The sequence below is a fragment of the Typopeltis vanoorti genome, chromosome 4, assembly GCF_054136105.1.
Source record: "Typopeltis vanoorti isolate ZY-2024b chromosome 4, IOZ_Tvanoo_1.0, whole genome shotgun sequence".
Classification (NCBI taxonomy): Eukaryota; Metazoa; Arthropoda; class Arachnida; order Uropygi; family Thelyphonidae; genus Typopeltis; species Typopeltis vanoorti.
In genome coordinates, this window is record NC_143552.1 from 103,116,920 (window position 1) to 103,141,859 (window position 24,940).

General features: G+C 33.0%; 1 protein-coding gene across 1 annotated transcript in view; it reads right to left on the minus strand.

Annotated features, from left to right (window-relative positions):
- The window catches only part of LOC150107564 (transcription factor AP-2-epsilon-like), a 159,353-nt gene that overhangs the window by 40,409 nt on the left and 94,004 nt on the right, over window positions 1–24,940 (minus strand). The window lies entirely within an intron of this gene.

Here is a 24,940-nt window from a genome sequence, read left to right on the forward strand (position 1 = left end):
TTTGAAAACTCCACTGAGTTTCTCCCTTTATAAGGTATTTCTGTGTACCTGAAAGATATAAATGAAGTGCCGTCTATTACAAATAGGTCTATTACAAATACTTTAGTGTTAATTTATGTGCTAAAATTAGTTTCCAGATTTTAAAGGTCCTCAACTATTAGATGCTGGTTAGAAGATATTTCAAACCACTGAATTAAAGAATTGAACGGTTTTTATAAAATTTTAAGCCGAATCTCGCTCACGAAATGCTGTTATTAAACCTCTTGAACATCAGTTAAACTTCTAGATTCTAGAATTTAGAATATTAGGCTGAGTAGGATAATCCGCTTTCGTAATTCTAGAAATCAGACGTGGAACTTTTTTCAAGCTATCTACTGAGTAAAGCCATTAATAAACGTTCATGCCTATAAGTGGTGAACGTAAGACTTATTAGTTGGAGAGTGGATTCCGAAAACTAAGCCGGAAACATACGTTATGCTATCTAGTTATATATTTATATAAATAATTCATACAAGAAAAAAAAATTAGATTTTTTAAGATGCGCCAATGAATTTCTGTCACGAATTTTTCTCTCTTCCTTTGGAGGTTCCAAGTAATGTTTAAGGAAGCTGCTAAGAACAGATAAAACTTATTTTTATGAAAAAAGAAAACGAGGATAAATAGTAGGTATTTTAATTTACGGGACAGTTTCAAAAGGGGAGGGGGATACTTCATGTTCCATTAATAATCTTGCGTGAAAGTTCGGACAATCTATTGGATATTGTCTGAAAATTGCATACCTCTAGTTTCGTTACATACTTTTTATACAGAAACTTGCCGGTTTTGCTATGAAACACGTCTTGAATTTGTACATAATTAAGGTTTTTCTTGATATACAGCAGTATGGTGATTTATTTTTCATTTATCAAGATGGCTGGGTTTCTTTCTTTTTCTTTTTATTTTCCAAAAAAAAAAAAAATCTCGCCATCAGAAAAATTCCTACGGTAACCTATCGGGAAAATGTACCGATTTCTCGATCTGTATCGCCAACTGGGGAAAGTATACGCTTATGTGGTTTTCTCTATTTGATGCCAGAAATGATGTGTGCGTGTGTGAGCTACAGAAGGAGAGAAGTAAAAATAAATAGCTTCGATTTTTTGGATTTTTATGGCAACCCTATCCAAAAGGTTAAAAAAATGCTTGTACTGCGACTGAACCAAGAATTAGGAAGTTTCTTTTAAAAGATATTCTGCTATAAATTGGAAGTTGGCGTCAAAAAGGCTGACTCGTGCGTTTTGAAGAGGGGAGACGGAATTACAGATGTATGCTGAGATAAACACAATACCTGTGGATGAATTCTACCACTATGTTTGTAGATAAGGCACAAGCAAAGATTGAAAATCGGTGTTTTAGGGAGTGTAGTAAACTATTTCTAGACTATTTCCTTAGTTCAAGTTATCGATCAACATGAATATTGTTCTTTGTTGAACAGCGAATCGGATTTTTTTAAAGGTTTTGGGACATGCAACATTTCTAAGCTGGGCGAATTTGATAGGATAATCAGCTGTTGAGATGAGCAGTAGATTAGTTGTAGTTACGACCGAAGCAACGAAGGCTATAGAACAAGTATATTATAATGTCATCAATTATATTATAATTATATTAACTGCGCGTGTTCCGCAGGGGAAAAAAAGCCTTTTTTTCCCCACTTCTGATCAACTAATCTATTTTCATTAAAAAAATGTATAATTTTTTTTTACCTCTTCGTATCCAAAGGGATTCAAATGTGTCTTTCCAAATGACGGATAAATGTAGCAACATCCTTGTGAAGCTGCGAAAGTGTATCGCAATGAAAAGTACGGTATAAGAAGGAGGGACATCCAGTGTTTATATGTATCACGGGTAAGCAAGAGGTCCTCTCGAAACATGCTTATTGTTTTATAAAGGGAGATCTTTTCTTCACTCAGGATCCAGGTGATAGCAAAATAAAATTATTATTATTGCCGTTTCTTTTTTTTTACCCCAAAAAAAGAATAAAACGCAATTAAATTTTAGGGAGATTGAAGTCAGATAAAATCTGCTTCCCATATTGGAGGGTAAATGTCAAGAAGTTGGTCATATTAGAGATTTTGGTTTGTGTATCGCAAGGTTTCTGGAGAGACAAGCAAGAGCATAGAATACTGTCATCGCTAAAACATGCATAACAAAATGAAAGATATATATATAGACAGAATTAATCGATATTTACAATTTCCATTATTTATTACCACTTTATAATGAACTGTTATATATATGTGTGTGAATAATATGTTATATATATATATATATATATATGAAAAATTTCGGCAGTAGTGAATATTTCATGGGTAGCGCATTGCTAAAAGACTAAATGTCTTCTCCTCTGCACTTCTAACCCCCCCCCCACTTTACGGAATCTTCCTTACTGTATGTTCGATAGACACACAAGTGTATTGGCAATGCGACATCACACACAGAATAAACAGAAAAAAATAGCCATTTTCTTTCTACAGACGACTCACATGCAGTATGCACTTGAATGAATGGAACCTCGAACAAACGTATGTTTGGCTCCCTTCGCAAACACACTCCGTCCAGTTATAACGGAGGTCACCACAAGCTGAGAACGCTAGCATTGGCAGGCTTGCGCTCACCCCCTCTTCAGTGATAATACAAACGGTCATATTGGTCTTTTTATGGTTGCTTTTATTCAATTCGATCCAGAGTATTATAAAAATATTCGTAATTGTTTCTTTCCCCCCCTTTCGAGTTTAAATCAACGATTAAAATCTGATAAATATTTAAGAAAAATTTCTTTCCCTAAATATTTCGTTTTTTTTAATTTTTTTTATTTATTATTATTAAATATTTTAGCAGGTTTTTATCACTAATTTTTTTGTCGTTTAATTAAACGTTTTCAATAGCAAACGTCAAGTTAATTTTTACAATATTTTACATATCATATCGTAAACTTCATAGGTAAACCTCTATTGTCGTAATTTGATGTTTCATTATTTATTACATTTATAATGAATAAAGTGCCTACTTTGCTGTGTTTATACCATGCATATATTGCTATTTATATTTCTAATAGACTACTACCATTAGACCAGCTATGATTACAGTTCTTCAAATCTTCTGAAATTTCTGACAATAATTTTTACTGTCTCTGTTGAAATGGAATATTTAGGAATGAAAAAGTCGGTGGAATATATGTGACGTTTTTGTCTTATATGTTTACATTAACGCCAATGTATGACAGCGAAATTTTCGGAGCTTTTTTCCAGACAAATTTCTACCGGTGTTATATACCGTTTTCCCCCCTTGTTCTGTGAAACGGACCAGCCTGAGAACACATAAAATACCCTTTGTGAGAAACAACATACCTGATATTCCAACGCTTAGCTACCAACTGCAACACCTCAATATTCAAATACGTGTCCCGGTTCTGATCTTCAATAACCCCTGAATGAAGATTGGTAAAGTATTAAACCATTCTAGAACGTAAAAGTTGAGCAGATTACAAGAACAGCTAAAGCTGAATCTTCGCTCTTGTATCACTTTGATTATCTATAATACGTTATCATTTCTAACGTAAGTGAAAGACCATTATTAAGAACAGATATGTGCAACCTACAGCCCGCAGGCCTGAACTGATTTTTATTTGGTCATCGATTTACTCGAATATTTATAGATTTATCTGTAATCAATCAAGGAGAAAAAAGAAACAACTTTTGGTTATTTTTTTAAAATAGTAACTTGCGAATCTGGTTTCATTCATATATTTAACTTTGAGTTTTCTTCGTGTATTTTTTTACATCAACATGTAATCATAAGCACAATATTATTCATTTCTCGCAAACTAAAAATCTGGTGTTATTCATTGTTGCGAAATATACCTGAAAAGTCACATAAAATTAATATTACAATTAGCATAAAAATTTCAGATTTTTTGTTAATGTAAAGCGCGAAATATACCTGAAAAGACATAAAATTAACTGTACAATTATCAGAATATTTTCTGCTAATATAAGACCTAAATATACCTTAACATTACAATTAACACAAAAACAATATAATTTAGAAATAAGAACTAATCTTTCCGTATTGATCTTAAAATTTAATTTCAAAACATACGATAATTTATATTATTCTCCAAGAAATTAATTTTCAGTACTGAGATAATATCTGCAATAGGCTTTTAAAGGAAAAAAAAAAGCTTTTACAAATTAGACGAATCAGTTACATAATCTCTGTAATTACAGAGATATTGTTAACGGATTGCAATCAATATAAGCTGTAATTCGCTGGAGAGGTCTTGATAAAACCTCTTCAGTTATGTTAGCAGACAACTAATTAGTTAATTAGAGTACTTTGCATACTTGCATTTTTATGTTTAAAGTAAGATTTTTTTTCTCTGCAAATGAGCTTTTGCATTTTGAAATTATTCCATCGGGGCGATTTTTTTAAGAAAAAGAAATGTTCTTATTTCATACAGGAAATATAATCATTTAATCAACTGGGAAGTATTACTTTAATCAACTGGGACACATCAGTCATATTTTCAGAAATCATCTTCTAATTGAAAATTGAAGATTGTCGTATAGCGATATTTGCATTAATGTTCAGACGGGAATTGTAAAATATGACTGGCCTCTTTTCTTATTAAGGTTTAAAAGCTCTGCAACATTTTCAGTTCCATTAAACATAATGTTTATTCCATAATGACATCGTAATGAAACCAGGGCTTTCCATACGAATAGCATCGTTGTTCTCTCTCTCTCTCTCTCTCTCTCTCTCTCTCTCTCTCTCTCTCTCTCTTTCGTAATTTTTAAATATTTATTTAATATAATTTTTTCTGAAATAATAATGGAACTTATAGTTTACTTATTAATCTACTTTAATATTTTAATTAACTTAAGAAATTAATTCATTAATGAAAAATTATTTATACACCTTTAATTGTTCTATATTAAAAAATTACAATTGATAACAGTGAAATTCGCAGATTTCATGGGGATGAGTTTTACTCCATATTTATTCCATATTTTTGGTTGTCATATTTCCACATTTGGTTTTAGAGGTATTAAAAAAAATCTGGAATTCGTGATATAAATAAATAGTTTCATAATGAAGGCACCTAAAGAAATAAATATCTGGAATTCGTGGTATAAATTGTATAAATATAAATAGTTTCATAATGAAGGCACCTAAAGAAATAAATATCTGGAATTCGTGGTATAAATTGTATAAATATAAATAGTTTCATAATGAAGGCACCTAAAGAAATAAATATAAATATCTGGAATTCGTGGTATAAATTGTATAAATATAAATAGTTTCATAATGAAGGCACCTGAAGAAACGTTAGTAAGAGCAAAAAGATAGTTTGCTTATTCGGTTGGAAAGTATGGATATTTCATTATCTTTCTATCTATTTCTGGTTCGTGCTTTAAAAAAACAAAAAAAAAATGCAATGATTGTTGGTAAGTTAAAACTAGGGTAGCGAAATTCCCGCAGACGTCAAAGAGCAGAAGTGCCATGTTAGCCTAGAAGATTCGAGAAGCAACATGCACATTGTGCTTTTTAATAGCTATAGGTTTGCTTAATGAATGAATTTAAAAAAAAAAAAATTAAACTATCGAAAATAAATTATACATGCGTCAAAGGTGGGAACACTTGAGGATAACTGGCAAAATCATTCCTTACGTAAGATTATTTTTTTAAATGTGAATCCTGCCCAAGAAAGACTGTAAATTAATAGTACATTTAGCACCAAAGGCTAAATAACCTCCTCTAGAGATCAACCATTAATTTTTTAATCCACTTCAGGCCTTCGATAAACATTTGTCTCATAGCTGGTGATGAAATTACCAAACATCCATAGCAGACAGGCCGGTTTAATGGTAATAGACATCTTCGAATACAGAAACATTCTAGCTATTATCTTCTCTTTCTCTTCAAAAACAAAATTCTGGCTTGCTGTTCCCATATGTTTGGAATGGCTACGGAGGTTAGTGTGTGAGGTTGAAAATCAGTATATTAGAAAACTAGTTTTTAAAAATAAAAGAAATAACAAAAAATTCTAGTTGTAAAGTGGATAGCTTCTATGCTTTTCATCCAAGTATTTAAAATTCACTGTGGAATATATATATATATATATATATATTTGAATATTATATATGAATATTATATAATATTATTGAATATTGTATATTATATTGAATATGCCAGCCTGGTTGGCCGAGTAGATAGCGTATCCGCTCTCCGGCCATAAGGCTGAGGGTTCGAATCCCGCCGTGGGCATGGATATCTGTGGAAATACCAGTGGTAGTCCAAGATAGATGGCGTTGGTATAGTTGGTGATTGAATGGTGTAGACGGAGTTGTAGAGCAGATGCCTTCCCTCGATGAGTCCTCCTACTCTCTGGAGTTGTCAAATAATAATAATAATATTGATTTATCATCAAATTCCTGATATGTACCCTGAAGGGGTGTACAGGATATGATAGTACTACATGAAAAATTTACATCATTACTAACTTCCTATCTACAATTTTCCTCCAAATCAGTCTGTTAAATGTCAAGACTCCAATATTATCAGGTCTTATATTTCTGTCTTCTAAGGCACTTTTTCCCCTATCAATCCACCTATATCTTGGTCTTTTTCTCAACCTGGCGGAGAACACTTGTTTTGCTAATCTTTCCTCTCTTCTGCTTAAGTGACGATACCACCTGAGATTAGCTCGGCTAATGCATTCCTGGATGCTGACAATGTCAAGTTCTTTCCTAATATCCTCGTTTTTAATATGATATTGCCACTGATGCCATCTGTTCATGCCCCTAATCTTTCTCAGGACTCTCATATCTGTGGTCTCTGTCTTTGGTCAAGTGTTTTACTTCACCCAGCTCTCAGATCAGTAAGTTAAAATTGGTCTGAACACAATTGTATACAGCTAATTTAGTGTTTTGACTAATTTCTCTCTCTTATTCCATATATATATATATATATATATATATATATATATATATTTATTTATTTATTTATTTATTTATTCATTTGACTTCCTACCATACCAGCTTTGTTGATTCTGTGTCTATTTCCATATTTAATTTACCATCTTCACTAAAAATCGTGCCTAAGTAGCTGAAATGTTTTGCTTGTTCCTCCACAGGTTCTCCATTCACAATGCAGTTGATATTTTCAATGTTTCTTCCTATTTTCACTGTCTTTGTCTTTTTACTGCTGACCTTCATACCATATTTATTACAACAGTTCTTCAATTTAGTTAGGGAATCTTGCAGACTTATAGCTGATTTATTTTGAAGTATAGGCGCTCTGCTTATTATAGGCGGCCTGAATTACATTCAATTCTTAATCGTAAAATTATTTTTACGATTGGCGGATCACGGACAATGTGATTAGCCATCAGCTATGAAAAAATAAAGATATTGTAGTTTTACGGTGATATTTTGAATAATAATAATAATAATATTATTATTATTATTATTATTATTATTATTATTATTATTATTATTATTATTATTATTATTATTATTATAAGGAGAAGGGAAAGGAAGTGGAAAAGAACTGGAAATAATTTCGACAGTTCTGAAAACGTGTACATTCATGAAATAACTTTCCAGTCAGTGCAGATATTTCACAATTCTCTTTAGCATAATTTAATTAATTGTTATAAACTTTCATATAGTAAGAGAAGTTATGAATAGAATAGAAATAAACAAGCAAATAACAAAGTTGCTTCGTGAGTAATTTGATGAAATTAACTGAAATTGCTCGTCTTTTTCTTTATTTGTATTTAGTTCTGCGCAAAGCAATTTCTTTGGAATAACATAAGAACTTGATTAACTAATTGCTGATCATCCTTATTTTTCTATAAAATATAACTTAGTATATAATTTTTATTCAAATATTAATTTTTAAAAAACAGTTTTTATAACATAGGAACAACTACAAAAATTAAGAAACACTTTTTTTTCTTTATATTAAATAATATATATATAAGGTTAATGTTAGTACATTTATTTATGACTCTCGTGTGGTGGCCGGGATAAGAATATCTCCCAATGTAGCGCGTGCATGTCGTACGCGGCGACTTAAATGGGTACCCAGGGAGGGTAATGGATGGCAATGCCGTAGCCAATGAAGTTCTAACTGAGGCTCGGCTATTGCTGCTACCCTCTTGCCATGATCAGAACTTTATAGCTCAATAACACCTTCTTCTTACACTGTCCTCTACAGACAACGGGGAATATGAAAAGCATTTTTTGCTTCGCCCCTTTAAGCCAGTCCTTATAAGGACTATAAGGATTTATTTATGAATTATTCATTAAAAGTATTCATTAATGTATTGAACATAATACGTAAATGAAATAAGCATTTTTCTTGATCTTGTTTTTTTTTCTTTCTTTTTGAAAGCTCATTCTTAACATGTAATAATATTGATTCGTCTTTGTTTATTATATTTTGACCCAGTATAATATGTACAGCACAGATTGAGTGAGAACAAAATTTCCGAAATAAATAAATCCCAATGTAACTAATAAATTTCGAATAACGATAAATAAACACAGAAATTTTTGAACACATCGAAACAAATAATTATACAAAGAATGTCTAATTTTGTGGTTTTGTTTGTCTTACTTCAGAACTCGAAATTAATAATTCTAATAACTCTTTAAGAAATCATTTAAAAATATCCGTTTCTATATGGTTATTTAAAGCACAAGCTTAGGGCAGTGCCAGAAGTAACGTTTGAAAATTCCACCAATCCCCTAAAGGGAACTATTAGGCTCCGCCTCCTCTAACATGAAAGAACGCTGTTGTGGATTTTCATTGAAGGGATGTGCCGGGGGCTGGCAAATGCGCTAGCTTATATAATTTCTGGAGGCCGAACGTAGCGTTAGTCGTAACCGGAGTGCAATGGAACGAATTTAGTTGGGAAGAGGAAAATAAATGGTATCTGAGAGTGATTTATTGCTGACTGTATCATTTTTTAGTTGCGATGATTGTCATCTCTTTAATGTATTTGTTCATCGGATAAAGTACACAGCATTTTCGAAATGTGCCCTAAATAGGGATTCCACCTATATTTTAAAACATTAATCAGTCATTTTTAGCAGTAGTAAAAAATTTTATGACACCTTTTCTATGACAATACTTTAAACAGAAATAATTAATAATAAACTGGAGAGAAAATATGAAAATTTTGTTGAATAGTTTCAATAATCTTCAATTTAAAAATACATTTCTTTAATAATTTAGAATCAAATTAATTATAGTGTTTAAAAGAATAGTTGTATTAACTTCAGCAAGTTGTTTTTCTTCGCAATTGATAAAAGAGTTCGTACAGTAAACATTATAATATATAAATATAATTAAGAGGCGTGCATCCGTCTGTCGTTGTTACGATGTTTATGGAAAAAGTTAGTAAATATTGATTCAAACAGGTTTCGCAAAAATTCTCTAAAAATAGGAATTTTTTTTTTAAAAAAAAAGCGAATTAAGTTATTATATAGTTAAAAGCGAATATGGTTTTAGTATACAAAGATAGCATTATATTAATGGTAAAGTAGTTTAATATTTTTCGGTTTTTAATAACAATTCAAATAAAATATCTTTTTTAATACAAATACCTTTTATTATATTATATTATATATTGTTTATTTATCCATCCATCACAGAACACTTAGTCATTCAATGAATATAATAAAAACTACATCGAATTTAATTCGTAGGTTACTCATTGATTTTGTAGAAACGTACGTGGCCATATCCTACGTAGTTAAGTATCTCCAAAGACTGTTAAATTGTATGCATGTATTTTCTTTGTGGTTTCGCCAACATATCTTTTATTCATTTATTAATCTTAATATTCTAATGTTCTGTTTGGTGTCAGAGTACACGATTTTTCAATTATGAACATCAACTTGCTAATGCCAATCTTCAAATGGTAATCAAATTATTAAATCCCGACAATCTTTAAATGGGTTGTCGAAAGCAAAGCTATAACCGCTGAACAATAAAACAATACTCATCTCGTAATGTACATTTATTTATTAAAGAAAAAGAAGGGGGAAATCCATCGGTTCCCGATTATACTGACTGATTAGGGTTTCTCATTTAGGTATACTTACAATCTTTCGTTCTCGGCAAAGCATTTCGTAATTTATAGATGAGAAAAATAATAAAATAGAAACTTATCAAAATACATACGAATCTTCTCCGTATTAATATATAATGAGGATATACGAATGATTAAAACGATTCAACGAACCTAAAGAATAAAATAGGAGGAAAAGGATACAACTGTGCCTTTCCCCTCAGGTTGCATGATGGTAAAAGTTGTGATTGATAAAAGTAAAACATAAAGTGACATGCTGACGACATTGTGTTAAGAAATCAATGACACCAGTATAGAATGAGAGAATGGAAGAACTGATTAAGAATTAAGTGCCTAAATTAAATAAAAAAGATCACGGAAGAGAGGAGGGGATAGTCTACACGTATTCCGCAGAATCGCATCGGTAGGTCAAATAATTTGACCGATTTGAGTTTGACTCCTGTAGTGTTTAAGCAGAATGCTTGATGTTAGAGTGAAATGTGGACAAAACGCTGTATATATATACACCCTCTTATTAACAAATCTCTTATGTGTGTGTGTTTCAGAAAATAACGAATAAAATCTGTTGGTTCCAAAATTTTGGTCCGCAGTATGAATTTGTGAAATGAACTGGATTCCTTGTTAATTAGTGAAGCGGCCGCTAGGTGGCAGACTCGGGCGCCCGCTAAGTCTTTGATGACACTTAGTGTTTGGGTAGTTATTCATAACCTGGATTTATCTGCATTTTTTTATTTCTAATTTCGTGAATTCTAAATTCGCGAAACCCATATTATATATATATATATATATATATATATATATATATATATATATATATATATATATATATCAGAAAGGAATTATGACAATTAATCGTTTCCTACAAAATATTTAATCAAAAAAACATATCATACATAATATTACAAATAATAAAGTAACGTAACCGTTCTAGAAATAGGTCAGTTTAATATTTTTTAAAGTATTTTCTGTGATTTTTCCCCCTAGAAAGCACGTCCAATACAAGTTATAATTATGCCTATTCTCTGGGGGATCCCAGAAATTTTTGCGGGATACAATTTAAGAAACACTTACCTAAAGCGCAGTGTAGATTCTTTCTCAAATCTAGGAAGTATATGAAAGTGGCTACGAATAAAAACCTCGAAGAAAGAAGTTTACAAATGGTACGTGCACAAGTGTTTGTGTTGTGAAGCTACGTCAAGCTGTTAATATTAACACTAGCTAAGCATTTGGACATAAGATATTTCGGAGTTAGTGATGGTTAGCTGTGAAGATTCCCTAATTGTCATGGATTGAATACTAGAAATTTATACGGTGAAGATGGAACAGACGATGTGAAGTCGTTTCGTTTAGAGTTAAATGACCTTATCAAGAAAGAGAATCTGCATTTATCTGAAGAATATAATGCTGATGAGACAGGACTCTTCTGGGATTCGCTTCCCAACAATATACCCAAGTTTTTATGAAGGAAATGGAAACCGCAGACGCCTGGCTGTATGATAACTAAAAGAAAGCTTTTCAGCACGGTGTTATGCTAATGCTGATGGCACACGTCAGTTGAAGTTAGGGGTGGTTGGGCGGTCAGCACGCCCGCGTGTTTTAAAGGACCGCGTGCAAGAACTATCAGTGATTTATTATCATGCTGAGAAATCCTTGCTCATCAGAGATGCTTTTTATGATCAAGTTTAAAGATCCTCTATTGATTTTTAAACACTTCGTCCCCGAGTAAATACCAGGAGGAGATTCTTAAAGTTGGATCTCGAAGAAGTTACAGTTATACTGTTAATGGACAATGCAGCTGCTCATTCTAGTGTGCTGAGCAATTAATTAATAATGATTGCAAAATTACTTTTATTGGAAATAAAAAAGATGAAGATGGCGAAGGAGCACCACAGAAGAAACCGAAAATGTCAGTTACGTGGGTGGATTGATAATCTGATAAATTACGAGGGATGTGAAGGGGGGGGGGGATCTGGAAAGTTCTGATAAACACCTAGAACAAAAATAATGTTAAAGCAACTGATCATTTTTCTTTTAGGTGTTTATCAGAACTTTCCAGATTTCCCCCTCGTATGCTGATATGTCTGGCGACAAGGAGGTGCTACCCCACTATGCACATTTAAAGACTTCAAAAGAAATTATAAGAAACAGCATCAGAATGGAACACAGGCATCGCTGGATTCCTTCTTAGATACATGTTTCAGAAGTACCAGAAAATTGGTATCGTTGGACCATCCACTCCTCTCTGTTAGACCGTTCATAAAAGAATCTACAGCAGGGTTTCTCAACCGGAGTTCTGCGAGAGATCGTGTTCTTAGTAATATATGAGCCTCCAGTAATGTACGATGCCCCTCCGGTAGGGAAAAAACCCGGATTCGAATCCTGCGTATGATGTGAAGAACCTTTATCAGTTTCAACTGAAGGTGAGTTAGCTGGTCTCATATGGAGTTGAAGTTTCATCCAGCATACAGGCAAATCAGACAGAAGAACACACGAATTTGCATACAAAAGTATATTTATAGGCATAGGGCTAATCACCTTATTCTGGAATCATGGCTACGAAATCCAAGGATATCTTGGACTGTCATGGGCATTTAAGAGCCTTAAGAACCCTAGAAGAATATTACATATATATAATAATTATTCGGGGGGTTCCCTGAAACCATTAAAAATTATTTCAAGGATTCCTGCAGGCTAAAAAGATGCGAAAGGCTGGTCTACAGTATTCTACATATATGAACAATTAGAAAAAAACTCTAAGAAGGAAAGTGTGTTTATAGATGGTTTTTAAAGAAAAAAAAAACTGTAACGAATTCAATTACACATAGAAGAACGTGAAATTGTTTTTTTTTTGTTTTTTTTTAAATACATCTTGCTCGTTCGTTATATTGTGAAATGCATCAGACTTCGAATGTGTCATAGAAATGTCCCACCATTGTATACTGTGTGCGGCGAATAACACTTATTAATTCTTATGAGTTAATACGTAAAAAAGTGAATTTCACAAAACATAGATTGGAAACTAGTAAGTAAATGAATGTGCAAATAATGTGCTTTGAGCAAAAGTAAACATTTCTTTTCGTCTGCTCAAGTTGACTTAAATGTTTTATGCCAGATCTTTATTTATCTTTCCTTTTTAGGTATATATAAAATAATAGGGGAAAGGTTTTTTTTTTTTTTTTTTTTTTTTTTTTTTTTGGAAACAAATAATTTATAGTAAGATTGAGAGATCAAATATTGTTTTGCTGTTTAACGAATGAGTTAAGAAGTGCACTAATGGAGAACAATCTTATAAACTAGAACACGTTGTCGCATTTTTTTTTTTTTTTTTTTTTTTGTACTTGAACAATAAAAGTAATTCTTTTGTACTGTTTGCACATTCTCTAAATGTTACACTGACATAACAACCATGATCACTCAGAATCGAAATCGAATACTGTTGGGGGGGGGGGGGGTGCTAAACAGGACAAAGAGGAAAGTTGAAGGATTATTGTAAATGTGTTCTGAAAGAAAGCAGCTTTTTTTTTTTTAACCACTTCAACAACATGCAAGTGACTAGAAATCTGAAAAATTTTTTATCAATTTTGTATAATTAAATCGCGTATAAAAATATTGGGGAAAAGGCATCCCTATGAGATGCCTTCTTGGTTCTTTAGTTAAGAAAGACTGTAGTGCGGCACAGATCGTCAGAATTTTTATATTATTGCTTTATTCTTTCAGTGAGGGATTTCATGAAACCAACTGAAGGAAAAATATTGATGAATCTATGAATTAGGGTAAAAAAATAAATAAAATGTTTAAAATCCCATAGATAAAATTAAAGTACTCATACTAACTATCGAAAACAGCTCTATTTTTAATAATAACTTTTACACTATTTGAAAGAATAAAAAACCGAGACGAGAAAAACAGATTTTTAAATTTAAAAATTTAAAACTCAGTGTTTTTAAAAAAATTAAAAATTTCATTAAGTTTACAGTTATGGTTGATCGTAATTGTAAATTATTGATTGTCAAGTAAATTAGTTATTCCCATGTGATGTCATTTTGACGCTGTATGGTCACTCCCGCACCTCATTGGGTTTTTGGGATCGCAGATGTCCTTTCCATAAAGAATTAGTAGGACAGTCACAACCACACCCGGGCGGGATTCGAACTAGTAGCCACTTGACTGAATAGCGGATATGCTAACGTCTGCCAACCAGGTTTTTAGAATTCATAAAATTTAAAATTAAAAAGAAGAATCAAAGACACTTTTAAATTAACGAAACATAATGACTCATTGGACTCATTACGTGTCCTTGAATTCTTTGGAGGTATTCAAGTAAAAATAATAATAATAGCCTTTTTATGTATAAAGGTATAAAATGCCTCTTGTTATTCCTTCTCTCTCTCTCTCTCTTTTCCGCAGGTTCATGATAACTATGCTCTGGCTTTTCTGTTCTGATATTTAGGCGTTTTTTATGAAGTGATAGGCAAATAATTTATGGATGTTTTCTTAAAAACACTCGATGAAATTTGATTAAGTTTACAGTTATGATTGGTCGTGATTGTAATTGATCGATTGATCGTAAGGCCAGAATATTATGCCTGTTCAGTGGCCGATTTGTCAGAGGAGAAAATCCGATTTTTTTTGGGGGGGGGAGGGTGTTAAAATTCTGTCACTATTGTATGAAATCAGGGAATTCACTTTCAAAAATTTTTTATAAAAATTCTTTGCATTATAGATGGAATTCGATTCGAATCCACGGCATTTCAACTGAAGGGAAAATGTCGCATTGTCTTCTCGACCAAACTTCCATAACTCAATGACGCCCTTTGGTGGGAGAGAAAGCGATCTTAGTTCGAATCCCGTCATTATAAAAGTTCTTTGCAGAGGTGAGTTAGCCTTCGAGTTTTTCTGTCTCATACGATGGTGGCAGTGCTTTTAATCTCGGAAACTTCTGTTTTCATCTTAGGGAATACCGGGAGAAAAATAGGCGAACCGGCCGTAAATTGAAAACACGTTCTTCGAGGTAATGTTCTGGAGGCTGGAAGAGCCTTGTTAAAATCCAATTAAATGATTTAATTAAAATTAGAGATTGCATATTCTTTTTTGAGCCACCGAAAATGTCTTTTTAAAGTAATGATGATTCTGAAATTCCCGGGTGACTTCGATCCATTAATTTAACCATTTTTTTCCCTACTGCTTAAAGGAGGGATAAGAAAACACCGGAATTTCTTCAGGTAAAAAAAATTCTTACTCACAGCCATCATGTTGCTGGTCATTGTATATACTTTCTAGTTTTGTTTTCTCTTTGTTCTTTAAATTTTTAGTTTTCGAATTTTTTTTTGTTTTGATATTTAAATTTGATTTTTTTTTTTTTTCAAAATGTATAGTCCATCTGATTTGTCATTTCCCTTGTTTTTCGGTTTTATTGATGTTTCTGTTTCCACTGTTGAAGATACATATCAAAGTTCATATGAATAAGCTTCATTTTGAACACCTTTCTCTTACCATATGTTTCAGAAGTAGGGATGACCAATTCGGTCATCCCTACTTCTAAACATATAGAGCGAAGTACGTATTTTTACTCACTATCTTAACAAAAATTAAAACGTGATATTAGTCATCGAATTTAGCGTGGTTGGACAATCGGAGCAGCTTCATTACATAATAAGCTTTGCTGTTTTTATTTATTTATTTATTTATGTTTATTTAGGCTTCGAAAGAGCGTGAATGCTACTTCAAAAGACTGCGGCGAGTTAGATTGTCTCGGTAATTTTTTTTTGCCTCTCAGGAAGCTCTGGTTTTATTTTATTTATTTATTTTTCTTTATGAGAAAAACTGCAAAGTATACCCTATTTGATCACAAAAGAAACGAAGATATTATGAAAGAATTAAACCAAGAACCAGTAATAGAAAAAATTAAAAAATATAAACATAAATGAATGGAACACGTTCAAAGAATGAAAACAGAAAGATTACCAAAACAAGCCTTAAAGTACAAGCCATTAGGAAAAATAAAACCAGGACGTCCTCTTAAACGATTCAACGATGACTTCTAAGGCCGGAACAGGCCATGCTAGGCCTAAATCCTTGATACGTATGATGATGATGATGATTTATTTTTCTTATCTGAGAAACAGAACAACTATTGGCTTGGAAAAATATAACATTTCAATTGAAGGTGAGTTAGCCGATCTCATGGGAAGATAGAGGATTTTGTTCTTCTAGAAACTTGGGTTTTTCATCGCACATACAGGTATATCGGTTTTGAGAACACACGCAGTTTACAGACAAAAATACCAGTCATTTTGGTGGGTAGTAGATGGCTTTAGTGTAGGTGATGATGACAGTAGTGGTTCGATGTAGTTGGTGGATTAAGTAATGGAGATGGTAAATTGTAGAACAGGTGCCCCCCCCCCCTCGATGAATCTTTGGACTCCCTCCTTGGAGGTGTCACGTAATAATAATAATTCATCCGCGTGAAAGATCTTGCAATCTTGCCCTTCAGATTAGTTATGATGTTTCTTCAGAAGTATCGAAATAATCTAAAAATGATTGGTATTGATAACATGAACAGATTTTTTAATGTTTAAATACCTGTTGGTGTTCTATAAAATGTGGTGTTGAATGGAAATAATGTTCTCTCTTGGTGTGTGTTATATTCAGGAAGTGGATTTCTTTTCAGCTTGCAATCATTGATTATCAGTTTGTTACGAGGGTCTTCTGATTGTCTTAAAACTCGGGTACTATATAAAATTAGACATTAAAAAATAATAAATAAATAAAATGTAACATGAAAAGTTTATACACACGAAGTCGAGTTTACAAGAATACATAAATAAATAAAAATATAAACAAATAAAGTAAAATGAAAGCATGAAGCCACTAGATAATGATTTTTATTACATAAATAAGATGAGATATTAAATTTTCCTAGGGGGAGGGTATTTTGTGAAATCGATGCAGTTTATTACTCTATTCTCGTTCGGAATACTCTTGAAATTCATTTTAAAATAGGGACGGAGAAAGATTAAAGCCGAGCTGCTAGTCAAAGGAAATTATTTTCATATAGACTTCTGTAATCACACCATTACTCCTAACGGCCTCAGTTTGACAACTTGGAAAGATGAGTTCGAACCCCATTTAGAACGTCAAGAACATTTAAAAGGAGCTTGCAGTTGAAGGTAAGTTAGCCCTATTCTTGTAGGCGGGACTCGCAATATTTTCCTTCTATAAAACGTAGAGACATGGAAAACAAGGTCCTGTCAGCCACGGGAAGACTTCGTATGATATTAACTATTTTATTCTAATCAGGTTTTGAAGTCCTTAGCCCTTATAAGGACTGGCTTAAAGGGGCGAAGCAAGAATGCTTTTCATCTTCTCCGTTATCTGTAGAGGACAGTGTAGGGATAAGGTGTTATTGAGCTATTAAAGCTCTGAGCATGGCAGAAGGGTAACAGCAATAGCCAAGCCTCAGTTAGAACTCCACTGGCTACAGCATTGCCATCCATTACCTTCCAAGGGTATTAATCCGTCTCTCCTATTTTATTTATCCTTTTCCTTATAAGGAAAAGGATAAATAAAACTCGCCCCTTTTCCTTAAAGGGGCGAAGCAAGGATGCTTTTCATCTTTCCCGTTATCTGTAGAGGACAGTGTAGGGATAAGGTGTTATTGAGCTATTAAAGCTCTGAGCATGGCAGAAGGGTAACAGCGATAGCCGAGCCTCAGTTAGAACTTCATTGGCTGCAGCATTGCCATCCATTACCCTTCCAGAGTTTCATCCATCCATTCATTACCACAATCCCTCAGAACTTGAACTTGAACTTAATTGGTTGATGGACTGAGTCCTTGACTCTTTATCCCTTCATCTGGATGCTTTTCATCTTCCCCGTTATCTGTAGAGGACAGTGTAGGGATAAGGTGTTATTGAGCTATTAAAGCTCTGAGCATGGCAGAAGGGTAACAGCGATAGCCGAGCCTCAGTTAGAACTTCATTGGCTGCAGCATTGCCATCCATTACCCTTCCAGAGTTTCATCCATCCATTCATTACCACAATCCCTCAGAACTTGAACTTGAACTTAATTGGTTGATGGACTGAGTCCTTGACTCTTTATCCCTTCATCTGGATTTTAGATTGTGGGTGATGAGATTATTGTGGGTAATTTACCCGCTCATTGTGAGCATTGAGGCTGTATCAGCTTTCTCTTGCGATGGAGGATTTCGGTTTTTTATGTTTGAAACGATCTGAGGGCTTGTAGTCCGCTGCCAGTCGAACTAACTGATTTGGGTGATTATCCTTGATTGTGAAGAACAATCCCTCAGAAGCCAAGTTAGTTGGCCGTAACTAGTAAAGTTCTTTAGCAATGTTTATGGTGTACTTGTTCATGACCTAAAATTTATTTTATATGTGCTAAAATATTTATATTTTAATACATTTTCCTGTTTTTTTTATTAAATTTTACTAGTTTTTATTAAAAAAAGTGCCTTATTTTTTTTAAAAAATCACAATTTTTAAAGGATCTGTGTCAGCATAATGCTGCAACTGCATTATTTACTAGTAGTACTAATTGGAATAGGGATTAGAAGTTTACCCCTAGCGTGAGAAAAAAACCACTACACCCTGATTCTTATAAACATAAGAAAGATGGGTTTGAAATTATACTTTTTCGTGCCTAACTTTTGAATCCTTTCCTTACTTGGGCTGATTTTTTTTTTTTAATTTTATTCCCGCTCCCGAAAACCTCTTGCTAAACCTATAGTAAGAGCCTTTCGTACCGTGAGTGAGCTAAGGATATTTTTTTTTTTTCATTTTTATTAATTTGATGAATTTTTTTTACTTTCCACATAGTCCCTGCTCCGATGAGCGAGGTGGTGGTCTCACACCGGGCAATGAAATTCATCTTCCACCAAGAGACAATCACAATCATCTATGCCCACGGGGAATTCTAACTCTCAGCCTGTTGGTTGGAGAGTGGATACGCTAACCACTCGACCAATCAGGCCGACACTATTGGCCAAGTGGTTAACGTTCCCGTTCTCCAACCGACAAGCTAAGGGTTCGAATCTTGCCATTGGCATAGATGGTGGAAGATGAATTTCATCTTCTTGTGTGTGTATTTTCAAAAGCTTAACTGTATATGAATTCTGAACTGATCACCAGCCGTTCATGTTCTTACATCTTTATTAAAGAAAAGTGGAGAAATGATGGCGGCCAGTTCGATGGAACAGCTCTCATGAATCAAGCATTCTTAGGAAGGTTTTGGGTACAAATGTAAGAACAGCATTCTGTAGTTGATTTGATTTTGGAATTTATAGAAGTTGTGCAGGTGAGTGGTGTTTCGAACGAAAGAGGACATGAAGTTTTTTTGATTTTGTGAGTCAACCCAAAGAGAGAAAATTGAGATGAAATTTTATTTTACCCCAAGTGAAATAAAATTCTTCTTCCAAGAAAGAGCATTGTATTGTATTTTATTAGATTATCTTTACATCACTTAGGAATGACTAGGAGATCAGTTTTAAGGCAATGGTTATAAAAGATCTTGAAGCTTGAATCATCTGATCACTACAAGTCCATAAGAAGGCCTCTACACAATACCTTGGAAATAGTTCGGTGACCACTGGGCAAAGAGATTGGGCAAAAGAACTGAGCCCTTGGGTATTCCAGCAGTGATAAAAAATCTGGCGAGGGGAAATCATCCTCCATGACACGCATGAAGAGAAACAGAAACTGAAGACATTAAATCTTTGTTTGTTCACTGATTTCACTGCTATTACAAAAATTCAAGTACATATACGTAACAATATAACAAAAATAACATTAAAACAATGATATAACACAAGAAAGAAAGAAAGAAAGACCATACTAGTAGTAGAATTATGAAGATAACTTATGTTCTTATATTCGTATATCCTCGTATGTTCTTTCTTGTGGTTATGTCAGTTGCTTTAATATCATTTTTGTTCTAGATGTTTATCAGAAAACTTTCCAAACGCTCCCATCCCTCGTACATACATTCATATACACATTCATATTCGTATGAACCCAATCTCAAAAAAAAGCAAGAAGAGGACCATACAATGGTTCACTTTTTGCTTCTTGTAATTGGGTCCATAAGCATGCCTTCATGCCAGACTCGATATGAATTAGAAATGTCAATAGTGACCATATTAGTTGCTTCAAACTTTCCATGGGTTGTATCCAAAGATGGATAAGATTCGCTAAGAGATGATGTGGAACAAAAGTGGTGGAATCATTACTGGTAAGCAATAATTCATTGATAAGCCTCCAGGTAGTGAAAAAGTCAGGTGTTAATAACTTTTTCCTTGAGATAACTAAGGTGAGAGCAATTGAAAGATAGTTTGATGGATAACTTCTACCTCCCGTTTGTAGGGACAGGCTAAATAAAGAATTACCTTCCATGATGTAGTGTAGGTGCCCCAGATGAGCATGAAGCTTGAACTTGTTTAACAGGTTGGGTATTAATTCTGGAGCGCAATTAGAAGGGTATCGTCTGGACCAGATACTCAATAATCTGATAAGTATCTAGATTATTGAGTATCTTTCTGGTGTCTTTCTGGAAAAAGATAATGAAAAGTGAAGCATGTGATGAGTGTTCGTGGTATACCGAGAGCTGATTTTCGATGGTTGTCTAATGACAAGTTGGAGGAGAACACATTTGGTAAGTCAACATTATGTTATTGTTATCATGGTCATCCTTGATGTGTGAGATAGATGGAAGCGCTGAGTTTTGCTCAACAGCTTTAGAGTAAAAAAACTAGAGGGGACCAGAAGACTCGATTGCCGAGTCTTCTGGTCCTCCTCATTTCAACAAAAGCCAAAACCTACATTTCAACCCATTTGGTTGAAATGTAGGTTTTGACTTGGGCTATTTCATATTTGGTGATTTTTTTTACTGGTCATATCTGAAATGGACTCCTTTAGCATGCTTGTTGGAGAATCAAGACTTGGAGAGTGTTCGAAGGTTTATATGGAGTGAAGCACTCCTTAGCAAGAAGTATTTCAGTTATTTGGTGGGATTATGTTTAGATTGGGAAAAATTTTAAATAGACCATGGAAAAGGGGACGTGGAAATCCTGGTAGTCATCCCAATTATGTACTGTAATAGTGACAAAAAGACACGAAGTTGAAATTGACTGGTTGGAGGTCGATCTGAAGAAAGAAAACAAAAGTAGGCACGCACGTACGCACGCATACTAGGTATTAATCTTTATTTTGTTGTTTACGAGTTTCCTAATTATTTTAATTTAGAATAGTACTTTCGACTCTTGAGGTTTTTTTATCATTATTTTCTTGCCGATGATTATATTTATTTTCTTTTGAATTTAGACTACTTAAAACTTTCCCGCGTTAAACATAATACTTTTTTTTAGCCAGTGCGTATTATTTATTCCAATAAATATAACTGCTGTCAAGCACATTTTCCCATTCTCACTAACTATTATGTTGCAAGCATAACACCAAAAAACAGTAATAGTCAGTTCAACGTGTAATAGCAGACAAACTTTTATTATCTTCTTCTTCTTCTGCTAGCTACATTTTTTTTCTTAATTAGTAAAATAAAAAAAAAAGGATGACTCCTGGTTTAGCCCACTGACTACGCCTCCATATGGTTAATTCTGTTGAACAGTTTACCAAAAACGTAGGAATATTGCACTTGACATTAAGAAGTTGCTCTTTCAACTTCCTTAAATTCAGTGTGACTGGGGTTGAGTTTTCGATTTGGGAATAATTTTCGTTTCTTCTCTCCTGAAGTTAGTTGGCAAATCTTTTCCGTTTTACTCATTAGATGTGTTTCTTACTTAACAATTATATAAATTCGGTTAAATATATCTTTGAAGAATTTAATCGGAAAAAGTAAAGTAATTAAGTAAATATGACACACACACACACACACACACACACACACACACACACACACACACACACACACACACACACACACACACACACACACACAATGGTTTAGAAATAAAATAAAATACAATACACGTTTACGAACATTTATTTTAGACAACAGGATACTTTCAAGCACAATATTTCCTAAAAATATTAGAGTCTTACCACCAAGATAAGAAAAGATAGATAGATAGACATAAACCTATTTTTGGTCACTTTGAGAGATTTTGTGAGTGCAATGCTTACATATTTGCAATAAGAATACTACGAAAACGAATAACAACAGTTTCTGTATTGGTTCATTTAGATTTATTAAGCAAGGTACACTGAGGAATAAATGAAACAGTGTGTTTGATTATATTCAATGAAATACTGCAAAACTCTGAATGAACTTTTATTCTCATATCACAGACTGTAGCTTTAGAGCTTTTGCTCAAATACAATGGACAGTGTTCGACTGTGGTAGCGTTGTATTCTATCTGGGTATTAATTTCTCGGAAGGGAAATCGTACCCAGGATTTAAGGGCATATTAATGGTATTGACCTGTATTTAGCGTATTTTGTGTCTAATATCCCTTCTAACCATCATATTCCAGTAGGCTGAGAGTTGTGTCATCGACGCCCAACACAAGCCCACGGTGTTAGTTTCGGTTCTCCTCTCTCCTCTCCCACGACAGGCGATAATAATAACTTTCTGATAATTGCGGAGGGGGGGAGGGAGGGAGAGTGAGAGATAGTTTGCATTAAATTAGAGAAATATGAAATATAGATCATAGTGACGTAGATTTCACAGTCATAGAGGTGGGTTTAAAAATAAATATTCAGACTAAACATCATAAAAAAGTCCTAGATTCTCTGCTCAATTATTCTGAAACTTTTGAAGAGATTAGGAGATCATTTTACATAAGCTACATTCTGAGTTTGATGAAATAAATCATTCAAATTCATTGAAAATGTAATCATTCAGTAAAATATGGTTACCCACATGCGCCAATTTGAAAACGTTATAAATATTTTCCTAAAATCACAGTTAACAGAGTTTTATTCAGTGCAAACAATATGACACGTTGAAATTCTTCCCTTTCCTTGTAACCATGTCCGAATGGGCTGAATATTAAAATATTCTCTCTCTCTCTCTCTCTCTCTCTGTATGTGTGTGTGTTTGTTTTGCTCCAACTGGATTTTGCAGATGAGTCTCAAACGATTTCTTCGTAGTAAAAATTTATGAATATATATATATATATATATACAGATTTCGAAGTGTCGCTTACACTTGTAAGCGACACAACGAAATCTGTATCTGCCGGCCCGTAATTTGTAGGATATTTTATAAATAAAAATACTATCAACAAATACAACAGTCCTAAAAAAAAGTTTATTTCATATGGTTAAAAGAAAAACTAAAACGTGGAATTTTCTGATGAGGTAATGATAGATAATGATCATCAGAAATAATAAGCATCTTTGACTTGTCTGAGGCGCATCTCAAAAAACGAATTGCAGTAATCTTTTCATTATGTAATTAATGAAAACTCGTGATTTTTTTAGAAAGATTTTCGATTTCCAAAGACAAAAAAAAAGAAAGTTTAAAAAATGCCAATATTTTGCCAAATGTTGATTGAGCACTTCCCGCTCTAAGTGCTGAGCTAGACAATTAGCGATGCATAGAAAATTGATATCATAAAATAAAAATAAATAATAAACTATAGGTTTCACGATATCTAATTCTCGTAATGCGACAAACGTAATTAATACAGGTTGCCATTAAAACAAAAATATATTGTGCAGTTAATTGTGGTTTCTCGGTGAAAAAATATAGGAAGCATAAAATCGTCTGCAAAAGTTCTCTGGTGATGACGTGGTCAAAAAATGATCAAGAGTGGTTGTGTGCAATCCTATTTCAATTTACTTTTTTAAAGAATTTTAACAGTTTATGATCGTATTGATCATGTATGGTATGCAAAGAGGTGCATGGTTTTTATACGCAATCATCCTAGTGCTTACGAAAACTTGGAATAAGCAAAAAGGGTTGTTATATTTATTACCCGCTTCCTGACTTCTTCAGCATTAAGTATTACTACAGGGTAATTTGCTTGCATCATCTGATTATGTATTTTTATTTTATTTCAGGAGGCATCATGTACAAGGTCGTATATAATTTTCTTAGACAATTATAATTTTTAAAATTTACTTCTAATACTAATAAAAACTTCTGTGTTTGTTATTTTTTATTTTAAATTTAAATAAAATTAGAAATTATTATTATTTTTGAAAAAGAAAAATGTTATTTAAATTACACACCAAAATAAAATTTCAAGATGAGTTCTATTTTTAAGTGTGATTGGTTATTGGCTATTTAAGTTTGCACGTTCCAATTTTTTTCAAATGTGTTTATTTCTTCTGTAAACGTAAGGTATTTTGTAAATGCATTTCTTTTCATATTTCATATGTAAACTGTTTAATTAAAGTGTTGTTCTTCATATATATTATTATGAGCTGTTTCATTCAAATAGTATTTTCGAAAGTAGGGCGTTCGCCCTACCTTCGAAAATATTTATTATATTTTTTATATTTATTAATATAAAAATAATATTGAAAAATAATATAATATTGTTAATTTGTTATAAATCAAAATAAATTTTCATATGTCAGTGATTGAAATATGAAAAAAGTGCTGTAAGCCTACCTTTTTTTTTGCTAAAAAGTATATTTGCTTGTTTACAAACAAGTGAGGACAGAGACAAACAATAAAAGTACACGGCATTATATATAATGCATAGCTAAATAACTCTTACCTGCTCATTCCGTGTTTCTTAATATTTAGTTGACTTATTGATGAAATTTTGTTTTTTATGCTATAAATATAAGCATACAGACGTTAAGGCTTCGATTAGA